Raw genomic sequence first — 16918 nt, 5'->3', positions numbered from 1 at the left:
GTGCACTTAAATCCACTCTCTAAATCGCATTCAAGTATAAATACTAAATAATATACTGAGCGGAAATAATTTTCTTCGTTTTTTTTACCAAGGTTTTATGATGATTCAAATTGACACAAGCATGCAGGGCCGTTTAAATTTTTATCAACGAATTGAAAAAAAATCCTATTTTCTGCCACTTGATTTCAAGTTCCTTTATTAATTACATGTATACTAAGCAGCCTTTTTAAAAGATTCTAAAAATAACTTTAATTATTTGAATCACTTTTGCTGAAAATACATAGTAACCACATCGAATGTTCAGTAGCAATGATTTATGATGCAAACTGAAATAACTTTTAATTCAATCTATACTCTTTTAGTACAATGATCCAACTGTGCTTGGCAATAAACCATTTTTATTAGAATATTTTATTTCTTTGATACCAGAGTAAATAATTCTATGATTGCAATATGATATTATATAACACTGTGAATAGAATTCATTTATTCAATTACTGAAAAATTATTGGAATTATTTAACGACAAATTCCATTATCCAAAGACATTTGAAACATTACAATTTTCATTACAACCCGTATTAACAATTTCGTTCCCCAAAGGTTCCCCGACGTTCCCGACTTTTTTTTAAAAATTTTTCCTTTCTATTTCAAATGTACTTTGAATGTTTTCTTCTTAAAAAAACAAAATACATGAGGAAATTAATTAAATAATGATATATTGGCGAGAAACTGTAAGACATAAAAATGTGCATAATTTTTATACTAATAATGCTATGGGGTTGATTGAGGGCTCAAATGAAAGATCTGGACGAAAAGAAAAGAGTCAATAGAGTTAAAATCATTATTGGAGCATAGTTTATGCTAAAATTGGCGCAAGTTCCCGTTTTACCCCATTTTAGGAGTGAAATAATTGATTTTTCATATGTTTGACCTGATTCCGCATTTCAGCGCATTGGGACGAAGAGAATGAGTGGTCAAACTTGAAAATCGGACAACTTTGATTTTTCAACCCCAAAAAATGGCAAGTGGTACCCCTTTCCATTTTTTTTGGCCAAAAAATAAAAGTACTCCGATTTTCAAGTTTGACCACTCATTCTCCTCGTCTTGATACGTAGAAATGCGGAATCGGGGCACAGCCCAGGAAAATTCACTTCAACACCCTCAAACAGGGGTAAAACTGGATACACATTAAAAACCGTCATCCCCTTGACTTTAAATCCCTATAACTCATGAACGGATGGTTCAATAACTGTTCTTAGGGACGTTTTAGAAACCTAAAAATCTAAGCTAAACATGCATATCCATATAAAATGCATAAAAAATTGGTCTGATAATTTTTCCACTAGTTATAAGGATCCGAAGTTGAAGAGTAGATGATTTTTAACCCTTACTTTGACTTTGGACCTCTATAACTCTTATCCGAATCATCTAACAATGATTTTTAAGGGATATTTAGAAACTTCAGAATCTAAGCTAAAGATACATATCCATAAAAACAGTTTAAAAAATTTATTTCACCCTCAAAATTGCCAAAATAGTTGGCAAACACTACAAAAAAAAGTGTTTTTTTTTATATTTTAGCGATTTTAAGGGTGAAAGAAATTTTTTATGCATTTTATATGGATATGCATGTTTAGCTTAGATTTTTAGGTTTCTAAAACGTCCCTAAGAACAGTTATTGAACCATCCGTTCATGAGTTATAGGGATTTAAAGTCAAGGGGATGACGGTTTTTAATGTGTATCCAGTTTTACCCCTGTTTGAGGGTGTTGAAGTGAATTTTCCTGGGCTGTGCCCCGATTCCGCATTTCTACGTATCAAGACGAGGAGAATGAGTGGTCAAACTTGAAAATCGGAGTACTTTTATTTTTTGGCCAAAAAAATGGAAAGGGGTACCACTTGCCATTTTTTGGGGTTGAAAAATCAAAGTTGTCCGATTTTCAAGTTTGACCACTCATTCTCTTCGTCCCAATGCGTAGAAATGCGGAATCAGGTCAAACATATGAAAAATCAATTATTTCACTCCTAAAATGGGGTAAAACGGGAACTTGCGCCAATTTTAGCATAAACTATGCTCCAATAATGATTTTAACTCTATCGACTCTTTTCCTTTCGTCAGGATCTTTCATTTGAGCCCTCAATCAACCCCATAGCAATATTAGTATAGAAATTATGCACATTTTTATGTCTTACAGTTTCTCGCCAATATGTCATTACTCCATTAATTTATTTGAAAATTTTTCCTCTATACTCCAGACGTACTCAGCATAAGGCAGGATAATTTGTTAAGTAGAAAATAAAATTTATACATTTTTAATTAATCACGCAAAATCTGATAAAACAAAAAATATTTATTTACATGAAATAATTAATAAACATGTTCACATCTATTTGAGTAAACACAATTCAAAAGAGTACATATCAATGATGTGCGTGGCTGTGCTTTACTGACTTGCTCTACTGAATATATAATAAAAATGTAAATGAGTCGAGTTAAATTATTATTTTCATAGAGGTTATAATAATTATTATAACTTAAATTCTAACGATTTTAATTAGTACTACCCATATCAGGTCATGATATATATGCTACCCTCTTTCGTAGATGATTCTTGTACACACCTAATAATTACCTTTTGACGGCAGTCAAATAAAAAAAACTGACTGACTGTATGTAAGCGCGGTATTTTCTTTGAATCATGCATAGTCGTGTAACATGTTCGCACGTAATTACGCGCAATTTTACGCGATTGAGCGCTGGAAGCGTTTTCTCCAACATTATACATATATAAACATAATACTAGAGTGCAGAGTTGGTTGACTGAAAGCAAGAGAAAGAGTAAAGAAAGCATAAATACACGTGTATGAATTTAAATTTTATACTATTCGTATGTGAATTCATGTAGGATTTGTTTTTCTTTTTCTCTTTAGAAAAATATTTTTCACCAAGTGTTGATGAAAATTTTTTTCCATATTCATTTCTTATCTGGGTTACGTCTTGTTCTTTTTTTTAAGAATTTTACACAATACGTGATTCATATGTAGTTTTTTTATATGGTTGATGAATAATAATAAAAGATTTCTTTATGTTTACATGCGAATCAAAAATGCGTTAAAACAATTTCGATGTAATATTTTTTTATGGTTTCTTGCTGGAGAATAAAAAAACAACATTAAAGATAAGTGTCTTAGAAAGAGTGTTTAAAGAGACTTTTAAAAATGAGCTGATTCTATAGCATAAAATATGGAAGTGTTTTAATTAAACGATAAGATAAGAACAGAATTCCCTTTTTTTCGACATTTATTTTTATACTATCATTTTGTGAAAAATTATATAAACATTATTTAATGAGCCAATATTACTCGTCAAACAAGGATAAAATATAGATGATTTTTTCATATTGGCGTGAAAGTAAATGATTATACAAAATTATGTACCCTAAAGTTAAAATAAGTCAGTAAATTGTTATTAAGAAGCCCATAAATATGGAGTAAATATACCCAAAACATGCAACACAAAATAAATTAGATATTTTCTGTAAATATTTTTTTTCCTAACATCTGTTTCCAATTACTTGGAAAGCGTTTCTCATTAATAAACGATTTCGGGGATACATCGAGATACTTTTTCAAGAAAAAATACAGGAAGTTTATGTAGATGAATTTTTAGTTGAAATTTCTTCAAGATAATTCTTTTGTTTGTACAAAAATGACTATTTTAATCATACCACGAAGTCTCTTAAAATGAATATTTTTCATAGAGAAGTATAATTCTCACTCAGCCGAGAATTTTTCTTTTTAAATCCCAATATGAGTGGAATATTTCATCGATTCATCAGTCAATAATTCATGGCTGCTGTTAAATAACGATAGCGAGTTGAATAAAGGAATTAGAGCTAAAATAAAGCGATATGAGAGCGCATAAATCCAGGACAGTTAAAGATAGGAAAATCAGAGATGATGATAATGATGAATAGTCAGTAATAATGACGTGAAATTAATGAATGTTGATTATATACAGTAGTAGTGTCGATAAGTCATTACGGATGACTCGTGATCTTTAGCCCTATGAGTTACACGGATGGCTAGCACTCATACATCTGTAATGTGTAAGGTATCCCCTTGAAGGGTGCGTGTGTCTTGTTAGCAACACCCTCGGTGTCTGATGAGAATTCTCTGCTTTTCGCACACCCTCGTCGATGGGAGTATTCACTCACGCATTGATGTAGTATGAATGCATGTAATATAACTGCACTTGGCAAGTTGCACCAATACTCTCACACGTTTTGCGCTGCTTTTTTTCCTTTTTTTTCTTTACACTGCAGCTCGAGATGATGATGGTGTGTAATTTTAAGCGCGAGCCAAATGTGCATGTACATATAAAAGTGCACGTGTGTGTCACCTCGTTATATCGACGAAACGAGTAGAGTGACAAGATGGTGTAGTAGCTATACCCAGCCACCTACTGTATTTCCAGTGTGGTAGGTTAGTTAAGGTGCTCCTTCAAGCTTCCCTATGCTCTCCTTAACTCTGTGCTCGCCTCTGCTCATATATGGTAGAGACATAAATAATCGCTTTTGACTCGACAAGCCGGCGACTTGCACACGATTGTCGTGTGTCTCTTTGCCCAATGAAAACTATCTAGTAAGAGAGATAGAGAGATAGAAAGTAACAACTACTGGTTTACTTTGTTCGGCCGTCCTCGCTTGTAAAGATTTTCTCGTGGTTTACCACCACTGTGTTGCCTCCAGTTGTTATTTTTAAATTACGCGGATCCAACATATAACCAAGCTGCATCAAGAAAGTATCACTTTACCTACTAGATATGAGAATTTACCCAACTTTGTCAGATGCATTACATCCTGCTTTATTCCACTGAGTTCAACTTTAAAGTTGCCATTTTTAGTTAACTGATGAATAATATGTTTAATATGACTGAGACTATTAACTAACTGTTCATTTATTTTTTAAGTTATCGTCTTTGTGATTAATGTTATTACATGCGTGACCTGGTTTAATGAATACTTTTGTCGATTCGAGTATTCATTTCGATGCATAAATATCGATATATAATAACGGAATGGAAATTTTAGAGATGAAATAATTAACAAATTCAGAGTTTATTACTTCAAAAGGATTTAAGATCAGTAAATAATTCTTTTTTCTTCTCCTTTCAAATAAATAAGTTTGCAAAAATTATTTTTAAGTTCAAAATGTTGTAGAGATTCAATTATTGAAGTTCATTTTTTTGAAAGCAACTTTTTTTCAAAAAAAAAAAAAAATAGTCAGAGATTTTTATTACTTCTTTTTACAACTTTGAAAGACATTAGCGTAAATTTCAAAACTGAAAAAGTATTTTTAAGACAAAAAATTCAAGCTCCATGATGCTTTTCTCGAGAAAAACTGCTCTTTCAATTTTTTCGTAAAGTTAATGTAAGAAATGACATTCTCTTAAATGCAATAGAGTAAAGTTTAAGCAAAAAAATTTCATCAAGATTTTCTTCAAATAATGTTGACTAAATGAAAGCTTTCAAAAATTTCTTTATTTGAGTAATAAATTCATTAAATTTCACCATTGATGTCAATCTTCACAAATACCAGAGGAATTTAATTTACATAATAAAATGGTTAGCTTGATGTACCAATTATTGCATGGATTATGATGCACATATAATTATAATTGTAACATAATACAAATTATAAAGATAATGTTAGTGAAGATATTATTAAGAAGTAGACTTGAATATATTTCAGCTATATTAAATTGAACGAAATAATTTTAATTATTCGAATTTTCTGTTACGCTTCGTAAAGTCCAAGTTCTATAGAATCTTATATGAATTCCTTTAAGCATATAATCAATGTTGCAGTCGAAAAAGAATTTTCCATGAGTACATAAAGTCTTCACCACCCGTGGCTCTTGGTAATGGTAGTAAAAGTCTGAAATACCTGGTTGGCGTTGACTCACAGTCATACCTTCTCTGTTAGTACGAGAGTATTCACCAAGTCCCCGGATCTTCTTGCATCTCTTGGTACCTACTTATTCCACCATCACACCATTCTTTCTTTTATCCTTTATTCACTACACTCTACCACTTCTTCTTGTTTATTCCACTATATATTCTCCTACCAGCCTGTGTGTCATGGTGTATGTGCCTTAATATACGCTGTTGGAGCTTCCTACATAGTTTTAATATATTGTTCTCCCCGCACCTGACTAATACTGATTAATTGAATAACTAAAATTTCTTTTTAAATTAACCCGATAGATTTTATATACATTTTGTAAGCTTCCCGGGTTATATTGAGTCAATAAATTAACCGCTTAATAACTCGATATGGTATATGCATCAGTTATATGAGGGGATTGTTCGTCTATGACTGTTATGGCACCTGAGACTGTCACTAAAGTTTATGTCACTGTTAAAGTGAATGCCATGTGACCGCGTGTATTGTAGTAGCTAAATAATTTTATTCATCAAAATATTACGAGAAAAAGACTATTAAAGTGACATCTTTTATTCTACTTATTTTAAGAGATACTTTTATGTTTGAAGAGTAAATATATATTCTTAGAATAAATTAAATTTGTCAGTTTGGATTGTTTAACAAATTATTCCTTCATGAAAATGACAAATGAAAATATTTGTATTATAAATAAGAATCTATTGACGTAGGGAACTATTTTAATCACACAATATCTTAGGCAGATGTGTCAATTAGAGACTTTGTCTCAACTATCGATTATGGGGTCAACGAGATAGAGAGAGAAAGAGAGAGTTATTAATAGACATATTGGACTATCGTTCATAATTCATAACATAAATGTTAAATTTTTCCAATATTATTATTTAACGAGACATTTTAGTCGCTTTCAAGACTTAATTTAACGATAAGGTATTTATAATAATTAACTGTCTAGAATGATTTAATATTTTAAATGCTTATTCAATATTTATCAGATCCTTATTAGGTCCCTAACTAGACCACTTTACTTACCGCTCCATTTTTCAATACCAACTGAGGTAATAATAATTAATGAAAAATCATTCCAAGAAATTATAAGTAATAAATAAAGTATGTACACAATGTACATGTCATGAATAATTTAGATTAAAATATCATTTAAGAAAGGCACAACCTTGAAAAACATGTTCCATTCATGACTTTGTCATTGATAAGAAATTAATCTCAGAACATGCTATGATCAATTAAATTCATGAACTAATTTCTTTTATGAAGTCTTACATAGATAACAAATTATAGCAGGTATTTATCAGTGATGTGAAAATTTAACTTTTTAATATAACTATATATTTAAATGGTTAACTCCGTTAAATGTGAAATAATATTCAATCATTAATATTATGAATATGTTCAAAAAAAAAAAAAAAACAAGTTTGTAAATTAATTGCAAGAAATTTATTTTATTTTCATCAGATAATTTTTTGTTTTTATGAACATGATTTGCTTAAAGAATTTTATAGCGCCACATGAGAAATAATAAAGATAAGAAATATACTTTTTTATATTTTACTTTTAGTAAAGTAAGGAAAATTTTGTTTCCTTTTTTTTTATCATCACTGATGATAAGTCTAGAATATTTGAAAGAGCTTTTAAAAAAATATTTTGTTAAATTCAAAATTGACTTCAAGATAATTTAATGGAATTTTTTAGTCAAAGATTATTAAAATTTGCAAATATAGAAATAAAATTTTTATTTATAAAATGAAGTAACATAATTTATTGTATGGTAAAAAAGTGGAAACCTGCACTAGACTAATACCCATGAATAGTCTATGGGGTTGAAAAAAAAATAAAATAGAAAGTTTACAGCAACCCGAGTGCATTTTTCATCTGATTCGTCCCGTTCACACACTCTTATTCTGAAACTGAAATAAATACTTGCTATAAAATATGGAATTTATATATTTTTAATTTATATACTTGATGATACGTATAATGATAAAATAAAGATCTTCAAACATTGCGAAGAGACTTTGTGGTATGTGAGTATTTTATTTATCCAAAGAGAAATAGCTGCCTCTACCTTTACGCAAGCATGAAAGCTAAAACGATATAGACCGGCATCGTCGTTAAACTGCAACTTTGCGAGCAAAATCACGCGCGGCGCACCTCTATTCATGCTGAGTTACGATCGACCAGATACCAAGTTTGCCCTCTCCGAGGCGACGCGAATATACTGGGCGTTATGCGATAACGGTCAAAGGCGTCTTTGTGTCACGTTGATGACTCATTTAAGATAGCTAACCCATTGAAATATTGTCTTTGGTGGAATTTGATTATCAGCTTGAAATATCGCATGCAGAAAAATAACGAATCAATTGCTAGGGAAATTTATGCGTATTTGATTTTTATGATAATTTATATACTTGCCAACTATCATGTAATGTGTCACATTTTAAGTCATTTTATATAGATGATAAAAACTCCAAGACGATTAAGTATACTCATACCTGAAGCATTCATAAGATTAGAAGAGGGTGTGTTTATCATGGTGGGCTAAGGGAATACAGCTAGCTCACTTGGATCATCAAATATGTCCATAATCTACGTTTACAAGAACCTTGACCCTGACCAAAAGCCACACTATTCAATCCATATATCATCGGATAAGCGTTTAGTTAATTGGTAAACCTTGCTCACTAGATAAATGATGGATATTAATGCTCAAGGTGGGAAATAATCAACACATAAGCAATATTTGGAGGTATATTTAACCGTTCATTAAATAGCTAGTTTGTTTAGCCGTGTTGCTGATTTTGAGTGCAATGATACAGAATCCTGATAAACGAGGAGAGCAAGAAAATTAATTGGCTAGTGCCAATGTCCGTCAATAAATGTCAAAATATGGAGAAAGAGAGAATGATGATGATGAAGCTGTGAATGATAATGGTTTGTTAGAGAGATACGTATACACTGGAATGATATTCATTAAATTAAATACTCCTGAATTTCATGTGCTTGTTATTTGCTATGCTTGTGACGTTTAATTGCAAATATCAATATGTTTCATTTGTTGACTATTATGTAACTTTACTCTTCAATTTTGTGATTTGTTAATCCAACGTTTTTGTTCATCTTTCGATAATTATTTTAATCTTTTTTTCTCTGTTTGATGAATTAAATTTACCAATTCTATTTTCGTAAATTTATTCAGTCATTAATTAATGTCTATTAAAAGATATAGGTTAAAATAATCAGAGATGTGGCTTTATTATTCATCACTTTTATTTTAAAATCCAATCACATGGATAATTTTAGTTTATTGGAGTTGATTTTCGTTTTAATTATTGATTTTTTTTCATCTCTACGTCTTTTACATATTCTCAATATAACATGTATGATAATATACAATGTGCAACCGGTTATTATTGCATAACATGTCGTGAGTGAAATCATTTTATAGAAAATTCAATGCCACGTCTGATAAGAACTGGAACGAGAAATTTTCAAATATATATTTCAACCAGTAGAAAATGAAAGAGAGTAATTTAACTATTCATTTAAACGGATGTAATAAAAAATCGGAAGTTGTAATTTTTTATTGGTCTTAAATTACCAGAGTCAAGAAATCCTTTTGAAACGTTTATTTAAAATACCTCAAGCTCAATGTTCATAGCGTGAAACAATTCTCAACTTGTTATGAATATTTTATCGATATAATAGCTTTTAAATATTGTCAAATTTTGTTGTCATTTAATTGAATTGAAATATTTTTTTTTTTCATTTATTTATTATTATTGAATACAATTTTTTGTCATGTAAAAATATATTCAATAGAATAAACTACTGGAATTACAGAGATGAAAAAAATATTGTAGAATTGACCTATGATTTTTAAATTTAGAGATATATTTTTATAAAAATAATTCTATTTGATTTTTATCAACTCGAATGAATTTCTGTAATAAAAAGCTTTAACACAATCTGTTCGAGTTAATTGATTATACAAATTGGTTGATAATATAAACGATATTGTCATTAAGATGAAATTAATATCATTTTGGTGGTAAGATAATAATGAAAAATCTCATAAAAGTGTTAAAAACTATAATATCTCTTGCAATATCTACAATCACCCAAACTGGTCACGGATTCTTCTCCTGTAATTATTTGTGAACTTTTGAAATTTATGCCACCCATAGAACGATTATTAATGCTCCAAGATCGTCTCACGAAAAGACCATTTACCTCAAGCAGTATTGCATAAACTAATGTAATTTTTTGTTCACGCAGTTAGCCAGTCAGTGGTCTGCATTGTTCTAAATTAACTCACGTCCTTTAAACTTCTAACATATAAAAACACAAAGCTCGTAAGAATTCACAAAAGTTATACATTATCCAACATAGCTTCAATAGACTCTTTTTGTAATGCGGCAGAGAGTAATAAAAGTAACAGCAAGTGGTAATTTTATATATGAGTATGTTGTTAATTATTGTACTATGTATCTTTTACAAGCTTGTTCTTGACTTTATGAAATTTCCATAAATTAAATCCGGTATCAGGAGCAGGTCGCGAGCAGTAGACACTCGTAACTTAAAGAATAACAATAATAAAGAATGAAAACGGATAATAAAAAATAAAACGTCCCCAAGACTCGTTATAGAAGTATAGGTAGGGTATTTCCATAATCTGACGTTCATTCTTGGGCAATGAAAAGTCTGGGTTTACGTACGTCGGTGATAGGTTCGGTGAGGGGTCCAGCTAACTAGTGAGCCAGACAAGTTGGTGGTTACTTTGCTCAAGTATTATACGTACTTAAGAAAGATTGTAAAAGTAAGAGACAAGATATTTATGTTCCGTGAAACGATGTCTCGTCGAAAAATCTATTTTGCCGCGGTATGTATAACTATGTTATATACTGTATACAAAATATAATAAAATATAAGAGAAAAGTTACACGATTATCAGGCTAGCAGTAGTGTGCAGCATCCGTTCGAATCGATCTGACTTCCAAGAACCAGTTTCACCTTCTCTTACCGTTTTCTCTCGCGCCATCTTCTCCTCGACTAAAGGTGCTCGACATTAATTAATTTTGACGAAAGCACGCCCGAACCTGTTTCACAAGCCATCGGGGGTTCTGCTTCTTCACAGGCGTCTACTGTATGGCCCAACGAAATTATGCTTCTTGAAGGGGAAGATAGTTTATTTTTTCAAACAAAACTTACAAAGCAAATGATGAGAGAGAATAAAACAAGATAAAGAGGCAAGAAAAAATGTACCGAAGGAATTCAAGTCTACTGAAATAAATAAAAAAATATCTTTACATCTTTTTGCTTCCATCTGTTTTGATAACGATGTATTAAAGTGACAACAAGCATTTTTGAGCTTCAAACTTGCTTACAACATGAAATCGCACCGAATTTCAATCAATGTGATCGCGAGCCGTTTAAATGTCTCTTTTTTAACATTTTTTTTTACCTGGTCGTTTTCCACAGCTCGATTATGAGAAAGAGTGAGAGAGAGAGAGAGAGAGGGAAAGATTTATAAGAAATTCCGTGGTAATTAAGGCATTAATTAATTGACTCGTTTATTGATTGAAGAATTTGTAAAAATATTATTCGAAGGCTGTACGTACATAATTAAAAATTACTTTGAAATGTAATATTTAAAGAGTCGCCAATGTGAGAATCCTGCTGAGAATGTGAGCTGCCTACTCTGGGTGGTATACATAGAGCATAGGCGTAATGGGGCAACTTGTCAGCTACCGCAGTTCCTTCGTCAGAAGTCAAGTAAAGGCCTAGACTAGCAGCTTACGTGAGTGTATTGGTATATGTAACCTCACCACAAATCCTCGTTGCCACATCACTTTCCGACTCCTTGAGCTTTGTCTTGACGGAAATACAGAGTGATAATGCTGGAAAGTGGTCTTCAAAATTCAATACACTCTTCACGCTTGAATAATGAAAATATTGATTTGGAATATTTCTTTGAGCTTTTTGTCAATTGATTTTTTTTTTCAAGTGAAATAAAAGGACGTCAAACAGTGAAAGAGCTTGCAAAGAGATTTGAGAGAAATTATTGACTTATATTCTTTAGTTATTGTGGATTAAAATATTTATTAATTTTTTTTTGGATTTTTTTTTTTAATAAAAAATATCTAACTTTGTGCTACATACTGTGATTAAATTTTTATCTCTCATGTTTCCTTTAATTATTCTACTTAAATTTCTAGAGAATAAAATTCGTACGATACCTCGAAGAACAGATTTTGATGGGAAACCTCTTTTTCGATACTATCCGAGGTAACCCAATACTGATTGAATTTTGAGCCAAATTGATTACGCTATTTTCGAATAAATTGGAAAAGAATGTAAAAAAAATTCTTTTCTCGTCAGAAAATATTAAAAAAAATTTTTTTTATCATTATTATTAAATGTAAATCTTTAATATCTTTATAATAGTTCACTCAAAAAATGATTTTATTCCCTGGGATAATTTATAAAAAAAAAATCCCACATTTACGATATCTTTACCATTACATAAGAGATTTAATAGCTTACATTTTGAACTGTAATCTCCTTTTGCAGTATCTTACGACAATTTACTGATTTTTATTGAATTTATTCCTACTTATTCTTCAATTGAATCACAAATTGAAAAAAGGAGATATTTATTTGACCTTTTTCGAGAATAGAAGAAATTTAAGTTACAAATTATAAAATCCTTACAGAGATAATTTTTCTATTCTGTAATAAAAAAGAGAATATTTACAACAACGATAACAGATTTACAATAATCCATTTACTAAAAGACTGTAATAGTGATAATTTAGTTTGTGATAATAAATAATTAAATAACCGTAATACTTTCAGTGGATTGTGAGTGCAGCAAGCATACTTTTGCAGTATTAATTCCGAATAATTATATTTTTTATTTATCTAACAAAAGCGGCATAGAGGAAAGAGGAAAATTTGAAATTAATTTTGTTAATGAGAAGAAGGTTAATATAAAGGAAAAAGGAAGACAAAGGTGACAAGCGAAAGAGGTTGAGAATATACTTGATATGACCCCGAGCATAACTTGATCGTCGACTTGGCTGACGCTAATTGGCGTATCGCGCTGTAATACGGTCACGCCATTATCTTTATACCTACCCATCGAGAAGTTAATATTGCATTACTCTCACGTTAAAACCTTTACCTCGACCGTCATATTTTTTATCAATGGCATTCTGTATCACCATATTTATGATATGAAAAATGTGGAGTTTATAAAGTAAAAAATGATTACACTTTCAACAAGAATATTTCAAGGGCTTCTCTATTAACATCATTGAAAATAACGAACGTCATATACTTCTCTTTATAACTCCGTTTGGGAAAAGCGATGTGGAAATTATGTACTTTGATTCTTGCCAGAATATACTTGGCTTCAGGAGGGTAAATTGTGTAGAGTGTCTGCGATCGTAATTATGGCTTTAACTTATACATATATCTTCAAACAAGATTTCTTATTCGAGGGTAAAATTCATCCCTCTGTATAGCCTCACAAACAACGAGGATCAAATATCAATTATTTTGAAAACGAATCAAAAAATTGCACAGTAATTGTCATATCTCAAATTCTCGAGTGAAATTAGAATTTCCAGGAACACCCCTAGGGAGACGTATTTCTATTAGTAGTAAAACAAAAAAAAATTCCTTATTTCATAGGAAAAAAAAAAGACTTTATATATGATTTATAAATCATGTAAATAAATAGTGTAATAATTTTTATTTAATAAATTCGAACAATTAAGTTAGTTGAGTTAATTAATAGTTTTACCATATTATTCTACAATATTTTTAGAATAAAAATAATTGTAGAATTCGATTAACCTATTAACGCCTACGAAAACCTCGTTGAAAGAACTATTTGACGTTGAATATGTTGCAATCATTAAAAAAATAAAAAGTTCTACGGAAAAATATTTTTATATCAAACGATAGACTTTAAAATAACCATTAAATTATTATTATTCAATTATATAAAAAAATTTTATTTTTTTTTTTTCAATTAACTTAATTGTAAATTTTAATTATTCTCATTTTTATTTCTCATACGTATTTATAAAGAGATAAATTTAAAAAAAATAACATTACCAAGAATGACTTTTAAAATGAGAAAAATATTTCAATATATCATTTTTAAGTAATATTTTTCAGTAATTATACCGGTAGTTAAAAAGAGGTTTTCAAAAGGTACAGTAGAGTAGCGTAACTGTCGGCGCAGAGTTTTACGCGTATGCATTCTACCAATGGCATGCTTAGTTGCCGAGGTTAATTGTATTGGCTCCCTCGGCCTCATTCTCATTCAATCGTGATCATTACTCGCCACGAGTATCCTCCTACGTATATATAGACTGTATAGACTGTACGCATAACACCGTGTAATGAATCTTTCTCTACATGCATAAGAGATTCTATTCGATTGCTCATAATCAGAGAATTCAATGCATTCACATTTTTAATATTCGTATGTAACAGTAATAAATAAAAATAATCGCAATAAGTCCTACAATCATGTTCTGTCCAAGTACCCACTAATCGTAGATTTAATTGATGTTGCTAATGCAAACGACTGCACGACAATCACACGTGGAATCAAACTCACGAGTATCCGTTCACAAATACACACATGAAATACCCACAGTCATAGAAGGTTAATGTGACTCTATATACATCTAGACACAACGCTAACACGTGCTACACAGTCCGAAAAAAACGTCTACGGAAACATAATACATATGTAACACCATGAGACATTGTACGACAGGCAATCAGAATAAACTGGCCAACGAGATAGATCAGCTTACTCATTCTTGAGCTCTTCATTAGTATAACTTGAAGTCGTTGATAACCATTCGGTCACGATTTCATTGTTTTCGAAATATCAGAAATCTGCATTTTCTAGAGGTTCATTTTGTTAGGCAAAAAAAAATAAATTGATCAACGACAAATTCTCAGTATATATTGATACATATTTTATCCGGTTTTGAGAGTAAAAAAATTTGACAAATTATAACTTGTTTCGTATGCATCGTGATTAAAAAAGAACGATGATGTGTATGGAGAGTTTTCAAGAAATCAAACGGTTTATCCTTCTTAAGCTTTGGATATATAGAGGCTAAGCTATTTTGTTTGCCTTCGAGGCCAAAAAGATGCCCTCTGCATGATAAGTAATACGTATACTTAAATTCGGTATTCGATACAAGTTGTTGATTATCTTTGTTGCTTCGAGTCATTCGCGATTTTGCTGCTAAAGGCTTCAAATTTGGGAATTTTCATATTTTTTATCATTTATTTATAATTTTACGCTGGCGTTCTTTTTTGTAAAAACATACCTGCAGGTACGGTGATTCAAAGGGATCAAATTTTGTTAATCAGCATGTTGGTAACTTACCTAAAACAAAGAAAAAGAGACAAAATACATTAATGACAATAATTTTACAGAATTGAATTATTTTGTATTATGAAAATGATGCCTAATATCATATAATCCAATAAAATATTATTGAATAATTTTTCATAGAACAATAAAATATGCTTTAATAATAAAGGATTAAAGCATAATATGGTAATATAAAATTGTTTTGATCTCACATTAATACATTTAACGATATAGAATTTAATTTAAATTTAATAAATGAAAAAAGAGAATTTTTTTTTTGCATTAATTCATCTCTCCAATTGACAGCTTATTCCATTTTTTCATGGTCAAGCACATTAAAAAAGCTTTTGATCTCTGATTTTCTACTATAATCAAAATTGTTTCACAATTATTCTGTCAATTAAATGACGTCGAAAACATTTGTTGGCTTTGTGTTCATTTATTAACATTAAAAAAAAAAATATTAATCTCAAGTGATTTATTATTACTAAATTAATTTAACAATAACTTATTTATTCCCCTAAATTTTTTCATTTCGAACAGTTCATTTACATTCAACAACTAAATTGATGTTCTTTAATCGTTATTCCAAATAAACATAGAAATCGAAATAATTTACACAGTAATAATTAGGAATGAAATTATCACCAATCTACATCTCTGATATTTACGCAATCGCCTTCAAGTATACTTAACAATACTAGGTCTTAGCAACTCTAAACAAGCAAAGAGACTTGTCGTTTAAATCGAATCAACTATAACGGCAGATACTAATGAAGAGGTCACCCGAAATGAGGGAGTAGCTCTTGCTCGTTTGCTTTGAGTTTCTGTTCATCTGGTGTACACTCGCTTGGAGTCCCCTTCTCCTTAACGTCCTCTCAAAATTACAGAACATCTCAAATTAGTTTAATTCATCTTCACATTCTTATTGCATTACATTTTTTATAATTAATTCAAATAAATAGTCTAATGGAAAATTTACCTTTGCTTCTTCTTTTGTCAATGCAATTTACTTGAAATCCACAAGTTATTGTACTCAAGTCTCTCTAGCTTGTGTCAGCCAGTATCTTTACAAAAGCTTTCAAATACATATATATGTATATATATATATAAATAGGAATGTGTATTATGAATAGCTCCGGCTGCTTTCTGTACGGATAGAGTTAGTCTTTTTGATGTTTCACTCCGTTACTTTCATCTTATTTCTGGCATTTCTTTACCAAATGTCCATCTCTTGTACATTCAACCATTTTTTTATTCGCTTTAACTTTTTTTTTGCTTGACTGCTTTTTCTCCAAAACCGTCTGTTGAACGAGCCGTTATTTTTTTCTCTCAATATCCATTTGGCTAAATTAATTCAAAAATAAAATTTTTTATTTGAAAGAAAATAAATGGTGATGATACTCATTGATATCTAATTGATAAAATCTCTTTTTCATGGTAAATAATAGAATATTATCTACTAGTTCCCATATGTAGTACACACTCGTAATCCCTAATTTTCACCAAGAGAGAAGAAA

The sequence above is a fragment of the Chelonus insularis genome, unplaced genomic scaffold, assembly GCF_013357705.1.
Source record: "Chelonus insularis isolate UGA/USDA-ARS -01 unplaced genomic scaffold, ASM1335770v1 contig_94_pilon, whole genome shotgun sequence".
Classification (NCBI taxonomy): Eukaryota; Metazoa; Arthropoda; class Insecta; order Hymenoptera; family Braconidae; genus Chelonus; species Chelonus insularis.
The sequence above is the reverse complement of the archived record's forward strand: the minus strand, read 5'-3'. Positions refer to the sequence as shown.